This window comes from Petromyzon marinus, chromosome 51 (genome assembly GCF_048934315.1).
Source record: "Petromyzon marinus isolate PM22_M1 ecotype Great Lakes invasive population chromosome 51, UKy_Petmar_22M1.pri1.0, whole genome shotgun sequence".
NCBI classification, from domain to species: domain Eukaryota; kingdom Metazoa; phylum Chordata; class Hyperoartia; order Petromyzontiformes; family Petromyzontidae; genus Petromyzon; species Petromyzon marinus.
The window spans coordinates 4078260-4092143 of NC_133717.1; the positions used below are offsets into that span (position 1 = coordinate 4078260).

The following is a 13884-nucleotide window of genomic DNA, read 5'->3' on the forward strand; positions in this document are numbered from 1 at the left end:
CATATATCCTGCATGCACATCTACGGCATGCCGAATCAGCTTCTGTTTGACTAGTTGGGTCTAAACAGGTGTGGCACAGGCTCGAAAAGAGATGGACTGATGTGGCACAAGACGATTTGGAACTGATTGGACTCGTTGATGACTTGTGCCAGCAGTGTCAAGATCGGCCCCTGCGGCGGAGGTTTTGATAGAAAGTCGTATAACTTTTTATAAGATCCCTAATCTCAAGATTTGACCAAAAGTCACCCAGGCACACACATGTTATACTTTACACATTTTAAATCTTTATTCACCAGATTACTATTAAGCATACATCGATTTCCAAATGCATTAGATAAATTACGGATTGCTGTGGCAAATAGCATGTCGCTTTGTGTGAATCAGTTTTTAAAAAGAAAGTTTAAATTTCATAAGAGCAGCTTTCAGTCTTTCACATTATGAAGGATCATTGCCATTTTCAAACCCCAACTAGTAAACCATCTTACCCAATAAAATATGCCATGATTTTTGGAATACCACAAAAACAGTTAAAATGTTTTTTTTTTATATTTCCATAAAGTATTTTCTTCATTACATTTCCCCATAGTTTCCTTATGCACACTATGACAATGGTTTTGATATCAGGCCATTTACACAGAGGCGTCTTAAGTAACTTTAATGTGACAAGCGAATTGCATCACAAACTTGTTTTTTTTGCAGCCTCCTTGTGCAAAACCACTCTTTTTTATGTAGTTATTAAACCAAAACTCACAAACTCATGGGCTGTGTTGACCAGGGAAGGTGAAGGTAAATCACCGATAACCTTGCCACGGACACACTCTTAGACAACCTCCATGAAGGACGTTCTCCCTGTGGAACGCATCATCTCGTCTGGATGCGCCGATCATTGCAGTGGTCCCCTAGAAGATCTATAGATCGCCTGAGTACCCCTACTGCTCAACAGCCATTGCAATTAATGTATGAGAGATGCGAGTTGATGGCACAGGTCAAAATATAACAAATAAATGCATCGTATATAGTTTAGACAGCAATTAATTTTGCTGTCATGTATAATCAGGTTGGGTCAAATATTTTAGACAGTCCATCAATTGTCCATTGTGTCAATGTTGACAGAATTAAGCAACATTGAAAAATATAAAGTTCTGTATTCATCTCCTGCCAATGCCAACAATCACCCTTCCACCTTGGTCCAGTGGTTTTAACATCATATGCATTTTTGCTCTGCCAGGCCCCATTACAGGTGTTGCAAAACCAAAATACCATGTAAACAACTATCAGAGTTGTCTGATTTGACCCAAAACCTTTGTTCATCTATTGACTTGCAAACCTTGTTACATTCTGGTGCAGTTAAAATATAGTATTCAGCGATATAAATGAACATTTTAACAACAATTTACAATGCGTTTATTTTTTACATATTGATTGCCTGCATCAATTATTTTGATTTACAGTTCCCATCATTAATATCCATGATCTATAGTATTATATCGGTGCAGGATGGTATAATAGACTACTGCATGTTCTGGTGAATCCAGTCCAAGAATTTGGTGACCCTGCTGTAAACACCTGGCTGGTAAGCCCGTGCACAGCCATAGCCCCAGCTGGTGATTCCAGAGAGGTACCAAAACCAGCGGCCGTTTGAGTCCTGGCAAACCAAGAGACCCCCAGAGTCTCCCTGCAACAGACACACACGACACCAATGTTAGAAGTTGACTGACGAACAAGGAGGCCTGATGGAGCGATGATTACAGTGATCCAGTATAAGCAATGGCATGTCATGATACCAAAGAGGGGATGTCAAAAGGCCCGATAATTAGGTTTAAATGTTCAATGCAAAGAGCAGTACAACTGAGGCCAGCTTGAAATGTTCAATGGGACTGGGATCCTGAAGGAGGACATTGTTGTTGAAGGTCGAGTTGATGTTGGCCCACCCACGCTCCTTCCAGTAAATTGGTACCAAAATGTGTTCATGAATTGATTGGAGAAGTTTGCTTTCCGAGTTCCCCCTGGTGGAACATAATTGAGCCCATAGTCGTCATGTGCTCCAGATGGTTTTTAGGCAAGAGAGTTGCATATTCTTGGTTCTTTCGGTAAAGTCACGTTGAAGGGAAACAAATAATAAAATATATAAAACAATACAATTCTCGCATATATTTTAGTTTCCCTTCAACGTGACTTCACCGAAAGAACCAAGAATATGAATCACTGCAGTCACGAAAGCTTTAAATCAAAATTGCATCTTGTTGGTTGTTATGGCAGCTCACTTGGCAGGTGTCCACCCCTCCTTCGAGGTACCCTGCACACAGCATCCTGTTGGTGATTAGAGATGGGCTATAGGCCTGCGGCCCTGGGGTGACGCACGTCTTGAAGATCTCTACTGAAGCCTCCTGAAGCTGGTCGGGTGTGCAGCCTGTTCAGGACAAGAATTCGTGTTGGAAACCGTGTTTCAGTTCCAGTTATTTATTTACTTTGGTATAGCCCTGTGAGCCATTCGGCTCTTGAATCGGGTGCAACCACAACAAACAAAAAAACAAAAACACGAACAAGAAAACATCTTAAAGTGAAGTACTATATTTCATCAAGACTTAGATTGTGGTACATTTAAATGTTAACAACATATCACCTGTATATCAGCTTAATGCCTATTTAAGATATTCCTCGAGCACCAGAGAGCTCTGCTACCCGACTGCCATCATTATTCCAAAGGATTTTTACAAAAAAATGTTTCCGAACAAAAATTTGAGCCTCCATTAAATTAAAGGAATTGTTCAGTAGAAGAGATGTGTATATTATATTTGTTTTTCATTATACAAACATTCCCCCGAAATAAAATAAATGTTCAACTATCGATTATGTTTAACTTGTGCCGTCGGAAAATAACATTGCACCGATTCATACATTAAAATCACGATACATGCCTTGAATCGTGGGCATAGCAATGGATTTTTTGATATTTGTATATGTTGTACATTAGAGGTGCTACATTTAACCCAATGTAAACAACTCAAGGGTTGTAATCCTGAGTTTAAACAGAAGGGAACTGCTTTCTATGAGAAGATCGATTTTATTAGAATGTTAATCGGGTCGTGTGGAGGCTCAAAACATGACAATACTGTGGTTGCTTTGTTCTTACACCATAGACACTGAGCTATGGATACTAAATAATATCTCAAACTATGCTCTATTTAGTGGTCAAAGTATCTTCTGAAATCACGTGTTTTCCCAGGTTTGGAATATTTCACCTATGGACTTACCACCTTCAAAATTTTTCCCCAACCAGAAATGAAGCATGATTTCCCTGGGTAGGGAAACTTCTGAAAGCGAGGTGGGAGGCAAAACTGGCTCTATGTAATCGATGAAGGAAACAAGTTCTGACAGCTCCATAAGAGCAATGTCATAGTCATGGCTGCTTCCGTTGTAGCGCTCGTGGATGAGGATTCTGTTGACGCTTCTGGCCACGACAGTTGAAGCGCTGAGATCGTTCTGAGAGTGCAGGCCCAGGTATACCGTCCAGGTGTTTGGGTTGTTACTAGGGGGGTAAATACACAGCCACCACAGTCAGCATAAAATAATATAGGGCATTATGTTTTTTTTTTTTACCAAGGTAAGCCTCATTGAGTCTCAGGACTTTTTCAGGAGGGTCCTGCCAAGTTCTTTCGGTAGGGGTGATGACTGCTGCTCTGTATAATCTCAACTGAGTAATTGGTGTGGGTCAGTTTTACAAGTAAGCAAATTTGGACTGTGGCGCCGGCACGCATCACGATTGCAAGTGCACTTTGAAAAATCATACCTGAATGTGAAAAAAATCTGAGATGCTTCATCCCTATTCCACTTATATTCATAACTCTTTCTGCAATAAAATTCTACAAAAATATCTTCTAATGGTGTTGTGATTCATTGTGTGAGTGGGAGCAGCGGTGGTTCATTGGTTAGCACACTGCACTTACGAACCTGTTGACCCACGTTTTAATTCCCCAAGCTTGATTCCCAACCACAGATACAGTTATTCGTGACCAGTGTGGTGAGGTATGGCCGAACAACACCCCATGACCAACACGGTGTGCGAAGGCCTTCATCCCAAAAGCGGTCTGTTAAAGGGCTGCAAGTTGTGATTATCAAATTTGTCTGCTGTGTGTGTAACATTTAACACAATGCATCCTTTTAAAGTATGACAAATAAAAATAGGGTTTACCCTTTCTGGCAATAAAACAGGTGTTAAGATATTATTGGTGCTTTCTACGTGACTTTACCGAAAGAACCAAGAATATGAATCCCTGCAGTCACGAAAGCTTTAAATTAAAATTTAAGGTGTTAAGATGTTCAAACACGTTTAGCAAGGAATCAAGTTTGTATTAACCACACGTACTTGTGGTGAACATGCAAATAAACTTGCTCTGATAATAATATATGCATTGTCTTTGGCCTACACCAGAGACAGCCTTCTTTAGCACCTAGTTTCACCAGTGACAGACCAGAGAACGTCAAAAGGCGAACAGTACAAGGACAATGCACGTATCAGAGCATTTATAGCTCAGAGTAAAGTGTTCACAATACATGTGAAGCAACAGAAACGCTCACCTCTGGAAGCAATGAGCAGCACTCACAACCCAGCGGTCACTGAAGAGGGAGCCCCCACAGGTCAGTCTGTTGAAGTTGTGCAGGCTCTCTTGCCAGGGCCATTCTCAGAGCCTTGCTTCGTAGCCTCCCACGATCCGGCTGTTCACTCTGCGTTCTGCTACGGGGATCCAGCCACATTCTGAAAAACGACAAAACACAATTACTTCTATAATACAGTTTTTTTTGGGTTAGATCGCGTAAATATAGAAAAGTCTAGTCAAACCCGCCATCATTAGTACGAGTTGTCACGTAAACAGAACATGCCGATTCATCACTAGTACAGCACACCGGTGTGTTGGAGAGACAAGCCACAACATTTACAATCTGAGTACGACGTTTTGCTAGTAAATCTTGACTTAAAGTTTTCGTGACTGCAGGAATTCAAATTATTTGGGTCTTTAGGTAAAGTCACGTAGATGGTTATTTTCTTTGAACCATCTACGTGACTTTACCGAAAGACCCAAAGAATATGTTTTGCTAGTAATCACAACTAGCTTCATCAGGCGTCAGCCAGATTTGTGGAGAAGTCCACCTGTTTCGTTCCTTATATAGAGGCGTAGATGTGATGACAACACTTGTGCACTCTTCTTGTCCAAGGTGGGGGGGGGAGGATTAATGAATCAACGTACATTATGCGTGCACATTATGCGAGCCCATTGATCTGGTACTTCCTGTCCATTGCTTGTACTAAAATAGCCGTACCAAAGACAGCCTTCTTTAGGGTCTAGTTTCACCAGTGTCAGACCAGAGAACGTCAATCATTATTTTCCATCTTCATAGATTAATCTATCATTGTAATATTTATCAACCATGGTCTATTACTTGCTAGATGAAGATGTCTCTAATACACAAGGATTTACGCTAGGCACTATATTTGGCAAAACAATAGTAGTTCGTGAAATCACGTTTTGAACTTACAATTACTGTCATAAAATAATAATTTACCCATTTTTGTATTACTCACGGAATTTGTACAAGAAGCGCATGAACCAAAGGATGGTCAGTTCATAAACCGGTAAATTAAGAATTAATAAATACCTCTGCTGGCTGGTATTGGGTCAACTTTGTAGTACTCCAAACTGAAGCCATATTCTGAAACAGGAAATGAGAAAACATTTTACGTGAATATCGTGTACAGTACAAAACCTAACACAGTTATAACCGAGTCAGATGTCTTAGCAAGCAGCAACAACATCGCGTACAGTACAAAAACAGTTATAACCGAGTTTAACACGGAGGCTTTTGAGACCAATATCCATAAGAGGTTTTTTGGGTTAGATCGCGTAAATATATAAATGTGTCGTTAAAACCCTCCACCACCCAACACAGCCAACTAGTAAGGGTTGTCACGTAAACAGAACATGCCAATTCGTCACGAGTACAGCACACCGGTGTGTTGGAGAGACAAGCCACAACATTTACAATCTGAGTATGACGTTTCGCCAGTAATTACAACTAGCTTCATCAGGCGACAGCCAGATTTGTGGAGAAGTCTAAATGTTTCGTTCCTTATATAGAGGCGTAGATGTGGTGATTACACTTCTGCGCTCTTGCGCAAAGTGGGGGAGGGGGGGGGGGGAGAATTATGAGTCAACGTACATCATGCATGTGCATTATGAGAGCCCTTTCATCTTGTCCTTCCTGTCCATTCTGTGTATTAAAATAGCTGTACCAACGGTAATCCCTATTGAAATATGGTGCCCTTTATTGGCATGCATTTAAATAATGTATTATTTGATTATTCTCTTCCACGCAGCACTAAGGAGGTAGCTATCTGAACGGTTACAATTATTTATAATTCTTTCAATTTCGAAAGATTCTCCAATTAGTCTTGGCCAGTAGTAGCTGGTTTTGACCAGAAGTTCAACATTTTCAAAATCAAATTTTTATTTAAAGCTTTCGTGACTGCAGTAATTCATATTCTTAGCTCTTTCGGTAAAGTCACGTTGAAGGGAAACAATAAAATATATATAAAACAATAAAATTCTCACGACGTTTCGACCATAACACAAACGGTCATGATCAGGTGATGATCACCTGAGAGATCGTAAAAAGGCCATAAAAATAAATAAATAAAGCCCTCCGTTGCAAAGGGAGGTTAGCGACTATTTGAAAAATCTCCAGATTGCCAAAGTACAATTCACCTATTTGATGTAACACAGCCGCCCGGGGTCACAAAAAGGGAAGGGGGAATTCCAGGCTTCAGGGACCCCCCCCCTCCGTCAGCCCGCTAAGTTGTGACGCCACGCGCACAAGCGAGTTTAAACAATTGTGCTCTTCTTTGCTATTAAAACAACGGTTAAAGTTCTGAACTCAACTACAAGGATAAGCTAACATTATCAATCCTCACACTCACTCCAATTTAAAACCAGGCCACAATTATAGATTTGAAGCTTTCGTGACTGCAAGGATCCATACTCTTTGGTTCTATTCGGTAAAGTCACGTAGGTAAAAAATAAAATAACAAAAATCACGACATATTCTTAGCTCTTTCGGTAAAGTCACGTTGAAGGGAAACAATAAAATAATAATAATATATATAAAACAATAAAAATTCTTACGACGTTTCGACCATAACACAAGTGGCCTTCATCAGGTGAAGGGACCGTGCTGTCATGAGGACAGCGTTGGAATGAAAACAGCCAAGCCCAGGTCGCGTCCTTTAAGCTGTGTGGGAGGAAACAAAAACGCTTTGACACAGGAATTAGCATAAACATGAGCATGATGTACGTAGGAGGTACATGGACCATGATGGGCCAGGGGCGGGTGGGGACCATGACGGACCAGCAGCGGGGGGGTGGGGGGGGAGTAGAGTGAGTGAGTGGAGTGAGTGATTGGAGTGAGTGAGTGGAGTGAGTGAGTGAGTGGAGTGAGTGAGTAGAGTGAGTGAGTGGAGTGAGTGGAGTGAGTGAGTGAGTGGAGTGAGTGCAGTGAGTGAGTGGAGTGAGTGGAGAGAAATAAGCAGTTGTGATTGTTTGGGATACCACTACTTGAAAAAATATCTTGTACCATTGAAAATTAGTTTAATGTTTGGTTTGATTTAGAACATGTTCCAATGATTGTCTGTGTGTTTGTAAATCTGATTTACAAACACAAACACAATTTCAACCGAGAGGATGGTTTCAAATCTGATTTACAAACACATACACAATTTCAACCGAGAGGATGGTTTCAAATCTGAATTACAAACACAGACACAATTTCAACCGAGAGGATGGTTTCAAATTAAGCAATCATTGAAACATGTTCTAAATCAAACCAAACATTAAACTAATTTCCAATGGTACAAGATATTTTTTCAAGTAGTGGTATCCCAAACAATCACAACTGCTTATTTCTCTCCACTCACTCACTCCACTCACTCACTGCACTCACTCACTCACTCCACTCACTCACTCAATCCACTCACTCACTCCACTCATTCATTCCACTCACTCACTCCACTCACTCACTCCACTCACTCCACTCACTCACTCAATCCACTCACTCACTCCACTCACTCATTCCACTCACTCACTCCACTCACTCACTCCACTCACTCACTGCACTCACTCCACTCACTCCACTCACTCCACTCACTCACTCTACTCACTCACTCCACTCACTCACTCCACTCACTCACTCACTCCACTCACTCACTCACTCCACTCACTCACTCCACTCACTCACTCCACTCACTCACTCACTCCACTCACTCACTCCACTCACTCACTCACTCCACTCACTCACTCACTCCACTCATTCCACTCACTCCACTCATTCCACTCACTCCACTCACTTACTCCACTCACTCCACTCACTCACTCACTCCACTCACTCACTCACTCCACTCACTCACTCACTCCACTCATTCCACTCACTCCACTCACTTACTCCACTCACTTACTCCACTCACTCCACTCACTCACTCACTCCACTCACTCACTCACTCCACTCACTCACTCACTCCACTCACTCACTCCACTCACTCATTCCACTCACTCCACTCACTCACTCCACTCACTCACTCTACTCACTCACTCCACTCACTCACTCACTCCACTCACTCACTCACTCCACTCACTCCACTCACTCACTCCACTCACTCACTCTACCCCCCCCGCTGCTGGTCCGTCATGGTCCCCACCCGCGCCTGGTCCATCATGGTCCATACACCTCCTACCTACATCATATTCGTTTTTATGCTAATTCCTTTGTCAAAGCGTTTTTACTTCCTCCCACACAGCTTAAAGGACGCGACCTGGGCTTGGCTGTTTTCACTCCAACGCTGCCCTCATGACAGCACGGTCCCTTCACCTGGTGAAGGCCACTTGTGTTGTGGCCGAAACGTCGTGATTTTTGTTATTTGATTTTTAACCTACGTGACTTTACCGAATAGAACAAAAAAAAAACCAGGCCACAATCTACATCAGTGAATCATTACCCATTTATTAATTCGATACTAAATGACCGAAGCCTCAAGAATAGTTCTGGCAGTCAGAGTTATTTCTAAGTCAAAACGAATTCTCTAACCTCAGGACATCAGGAATAAATTAAAAGAAATAACTCATACATAATAGCCCGGACCCTCGGATACAGGCGAGGAGCAAAAGTTAATACAATGTTAAATCACAAATCTTGGGAACAGAAACAGATAATAACGATGCAATGTGACATCAAGGGTTATCGAGATGGAATCAGGCAGAATGGGACGGGATTACACAGCCAAGATAGACTGTGGTCCATAGGAAGGAGCCTCCCGGCCGCCTTTGTCTTCCCACAGCACGGGAGAGCAGGAATTTAACACCAGAGCGAGGGAAATTTATTATCGCGGGGGCCATCTGTACAAACTGTGCTGGACTTAATGATACACACACGGACTACACCCCCCACCCCCACAACGCAGAGTGGGCATCTGTTTTTTTTCTCTCTCGCAAGAGACGCGGAGAGAGGAGAGAGAATTTCAGATTTAAACTCGGCAAGGGACAACGGCAGATCGGAAGAGGACATCAAGCCAGCTCCGAGGCATGGCTTCGAGACATTAGCAATGGGTGCTGTCCCCCGCAGAGTAGAGGGGCGAGGTGATTTTAGGTGCTGAGTTCGGCATGGACCGATAGAGTATCGTTGAAAGTTATTCTACATTCATCCTGATGTTTTGAGTCGCTTGCAGAATCGAGGATTGCGATAAGCTGTATTGTACTAAGCTATCAGAGTTGTGTAAGAGGTGTGCAAACACAATTTTCAAGTTTTGAGAGTGAGCGACAATAGTTCTCGACAGTTCAACAAGGCACAGCTCGGCGAGCACCAGAAGAGGGCGGCGAGCGGCCGGCTCCAAGGGGCCCCGCGATCAACTGAGGATGGCGAGGCTCGCCGAGTAGCGATGTATCAACGAGCGTGAGTTCAGAGCTGAAAGACGAAGTATCGCTCAAAGACTTTTATTTCTACATCGAATGCCAGCTCCCAGCTGCAGCGCAACCAGCCGCCCGTGAGCAAGAGTGCCAGCGAACCAGCGGCGAGCGTGATCGTGCGCATCTCCACGGAGAGAGCGCGTGCGGCGCAGCTCATCATCCAGCGGCGGAAAGAGCCCGACCAGCCGCCCGTGAGCAAAAGAGTCAGCGACCAGCGGATCAGCTCAGCATCGGCCAGCGGAAGAAGACGGCGACCAACCTGAAGACCAGCCAACCAACGACGCAGAAGAAGACTCTACAACTCGCCCAGAATGGCGAGACTCGCTGTTTAGCGACATGCTACGCCGTGCGAATGCAGCACCATCAGAAGAAGTATCGCTCGAAAAGCATTCTGCTCTGAACCTTGACACTCAAAGGTCACTGCAGTGATAGCTAAGCTGTCGAGAATCCCAGCATCAGCCACCACAGGGTGCTCATCGCCAGAGAGAGCGCCACCAAGCGACGCCAACGGCGAGCACCTTCGACAACAGCAACAGACGAGCTGCGGGCGCCGTCTGCCGACGGATCATCGCGCCTACAGCGCACCGTGTCAACTCGTCCACCTGCTGCGGGGCCGAACTCCGGCCGACCGCGTGAAAGAAGAAAACCCCGCTGTTCGTATGATATGCACTCTGCCCCACACTGCCACCACACCACCTGGCGTCTTCTTGACGCAAAGAATTGATTCCGAACACTGGTCCACTCAACCCAATTCATATCACTCAACACACACACGAACCATTAAGAAGCCTAATCGTCAAGTACGTGAACCATCAGTGGCAACGAAGGCATCGCGGCTCACCGAGTGATGAGAATACGTCGTTTTAAGTACATTATTTTTTTTTGTAATTTGTACTTCCAATCGCATAAATTACCAATAGATTCATCAATATAAATTAAGCCTTTGAAACCTTCGCCACGAAACTCTACGCTCACGGGGAAATGAGTGTGTAAACCGGTTTCCTTATCAGACAATCTTGTCCACAAATTAATTAAAGTTCGGCCCAAGTTAAGGATCTCGTGGGAGAACACGCACACCATCGCACGCCCTTACTCTAAGCCATTTCTTTAATTATATAATCTTGCCAATGAATCTATTTACGTATATTTGTGCCTTAGAGAATAATAATTGTTTTGACTGCCTTTTCGCATGAATATCGTCGGATGAACTTTTAAGGACTTTTTATTCGTATTTTCCGTATGCTCGTGGTACTCAGAGGAAATAATCAATTGTTCTGTTACCCAATTACAACGTGATTATTGAGGGTTGAAAAGATGGATCAATGAATGAACATCGCCTGTAGTACTGTGCTGACAATTTAAAGTACAAGAATTTGCATATTAGAGTGTTAAGGTTTTTGTTGAGAATAGAGCACATGCATGTTTTAACGACTCTCTCTATCACCAATTAAGCTCACGTTACGCGGTGGAATTAATCATATGTGCAGTTGCCAAAGTGATACAACGCAATCGTTGATGTTTACTGTGTTGATGCTGTGTTGAAAATTCCAAGCTTGAGAGTTCGCATGTAAAGTTAAGGTTTCGTTTAGAATAAAATTGATCAACGCAGAAGTGGTTGCGTGTTTCTTTCCTGATTTCATGCGTAACAATCTTATTTATAAGAACTGTATTCTGTGCTGCGATCTGAATTTGGAGACCTGACGTAAACACACTAATACATACTCAGTAAATGTTAAAGCGAGAATAATTGTATTACCGAGCGTTAATACGAACCTACAGTGAGGGAAACAAGTATTTGATCCCCTGCTGATTTTGTATGTTTGCCCACTGACAAAGACATGATCTGTCTATATTTTTAATGGTAGGTTTATTTGAACAGTGAGAGACAGAATAACAACAACAAAATCCAGAAAAACGCATGTCAAAAATGTTATAAATTGATTTGCATTTTAATTAGGGAAATTAGTATTTGACCCCTCTGCAAAACATGACATAGTACTTGTTGGCAAAACCCTTGTTGGCAATCACAGAGGTCAGACGTTTCTTGTAGTTGGCCACCAGGAGGGATTTTGTCCCACTCCTCCTTGCAGATCTTCTCCAAGTCATTAAGGTTTCGAGGCTGAAGGTTGGCAACTCGAACCTTTAGCTCCCTCCACAGATTTTCTATGGGATTAAGGTCTGGAGACTAGCTAGGCCACTCCAGGACCTTAATGTGCTTCTTCTTGAGTCACTCCTTTGTTGCCTTGGCCGTGTGTTTTGGGTCATTGTTATGCTGGAATACTCATCCACGACCCATTTTCAATGCCCTGGCTGAGGGAAGGAGGTTCTCACCCAAGATTTGACGGTACATGGCCCCGTCTATCGTCCCTTTGATGCGGTGAAGTTGTCCTGTCCCCTTAGCAGAAAAACACCCCCAAAGCATAATGTTTCCACCTCCATGTTTGACGGTGGGGATGGTGTTCTTGGGGTCATAGGCAGCATTCCTCCTCCCCCAAACACGACGAGTTAATATTCTTATTTTTTTCGGTAAAGTCACGTTGAAGGGAAACATCAAAATAATAAAATATATATAAAACAATAAAAAATTCTCACGACGTTTCGACCATAACTCAAACGGTCGTCTTCAGGTGTGTTGGTTTTCATAAATGTATTTGTAAACGGCGCATTTATTTATTTATAAAAACGTTAGCGCAACGATTTGGCAGTTTATTTAGGACTAGTCCATCTATATTCTGAAAAGAGGAGGGGGGAGACGAAATTTATTGTTTTATATATATTTTATTATTTTGTTGTTTCCCTTCAACGTGACTTTACCGAAAAAACTAAGAATATGAATTACTGCTGTCACGAAAGCTTTAAATCAAAATTTACTCGCCTCTACGGGGAGGGTTTTTACATAACTTTAAGATCCTTCAACAAACTCCGGGATAAGAAAGCTCAGCTGATCGAGTCTTTCACCTTCCTGAAGAGATGCCGCGACTCTGGGGTAATACCAATCGCATTTACACTGACCTCTGCTGCTGTAACTTCTTCTAATGCGAAACGAATTCTTTTAAAAACTAGCTTAGCTCTTATCTCAGAAAAAATCAGACTTATACGCACCGAACTAGATCAGTTAGACAAGACACTCTACAAATCACACTTATCATTGACGGCAACAATGTCCACATCGGATTGGGAACATGTAGACAATATGACTGCCTCTTCAGCTGCTACTATGTCGACCAAATGTAAGGAAAACCTGATTTCCAAATTTAACCTCCTCTTCAACAAAAGACCGGACCCACACACCAAAAAGTTAGACGTTAACAAAGTCGTAATTAATCGCAGTAACAGTTCTATTTCCGATGGTCTGAAATCCGTTTTAGCTAAAGGTCTAAACTTTGCAGTCACACCTAAACACATGCCAGTTAATGATATAATTGCCCAAGTAGACGTTGCTCTCAGGGGCCTGGGTCACATCGCTGCAGACGTAGCAAGATCTGAAATCGCTGCAACCCTCAAAAACGCTAAGATGCCAGCTAGCAACCGCAGCAAAGATGAGCGCTTTGAATTATATAAATTAAAAAAAGAGGAATGATATTGTAGTCCTCTCAGCTGACAAAGGCAATGCTACCGTCATCATGGATAAAATAGAATACAACAACAAAATTAAAGAATTACTCGACGATGGTAGTTATACAAAAATAAAAAGAGATCCCACCAACAGCCTCGTCACACAAACCAACAAAATAATTTCTGATTCAACCGCATTAATTGATCAATTTAAACAGTTTTCGTTGAAACCTTCTGCTGCCAGGCCACCAAGATTATACGGCTTACCAAAAATACATAAAGTAGATACACCCCTTCGTCCCATAATCTCTACTATCGGCTCCCC

General features: G+C 42.6%; 1 long non-coding RNA gene across 1 annotated transcript; it reads right to left on the reverse strand.

Moving 5' to 3' along the window:
• Positions 1-264: 264 nt before the first annotated feature.
• On the reverse strand, positions 265-6847 carry LOC142931231 (uncharacterized). Its single transcript, XR_012947238.1, has 3 exons — positions 5656-6847; positions 4579-4756; positions 265-3529 (listed from the first exon to the last, which is right to left on the reverse strand). It is a non-coding gene; the product is annotated as an uncharacterized LOC142931231 (long non-coding RNA).
• Between the last annotated feature and the right edge of the window lie 7037 nt (positions 6848-13884).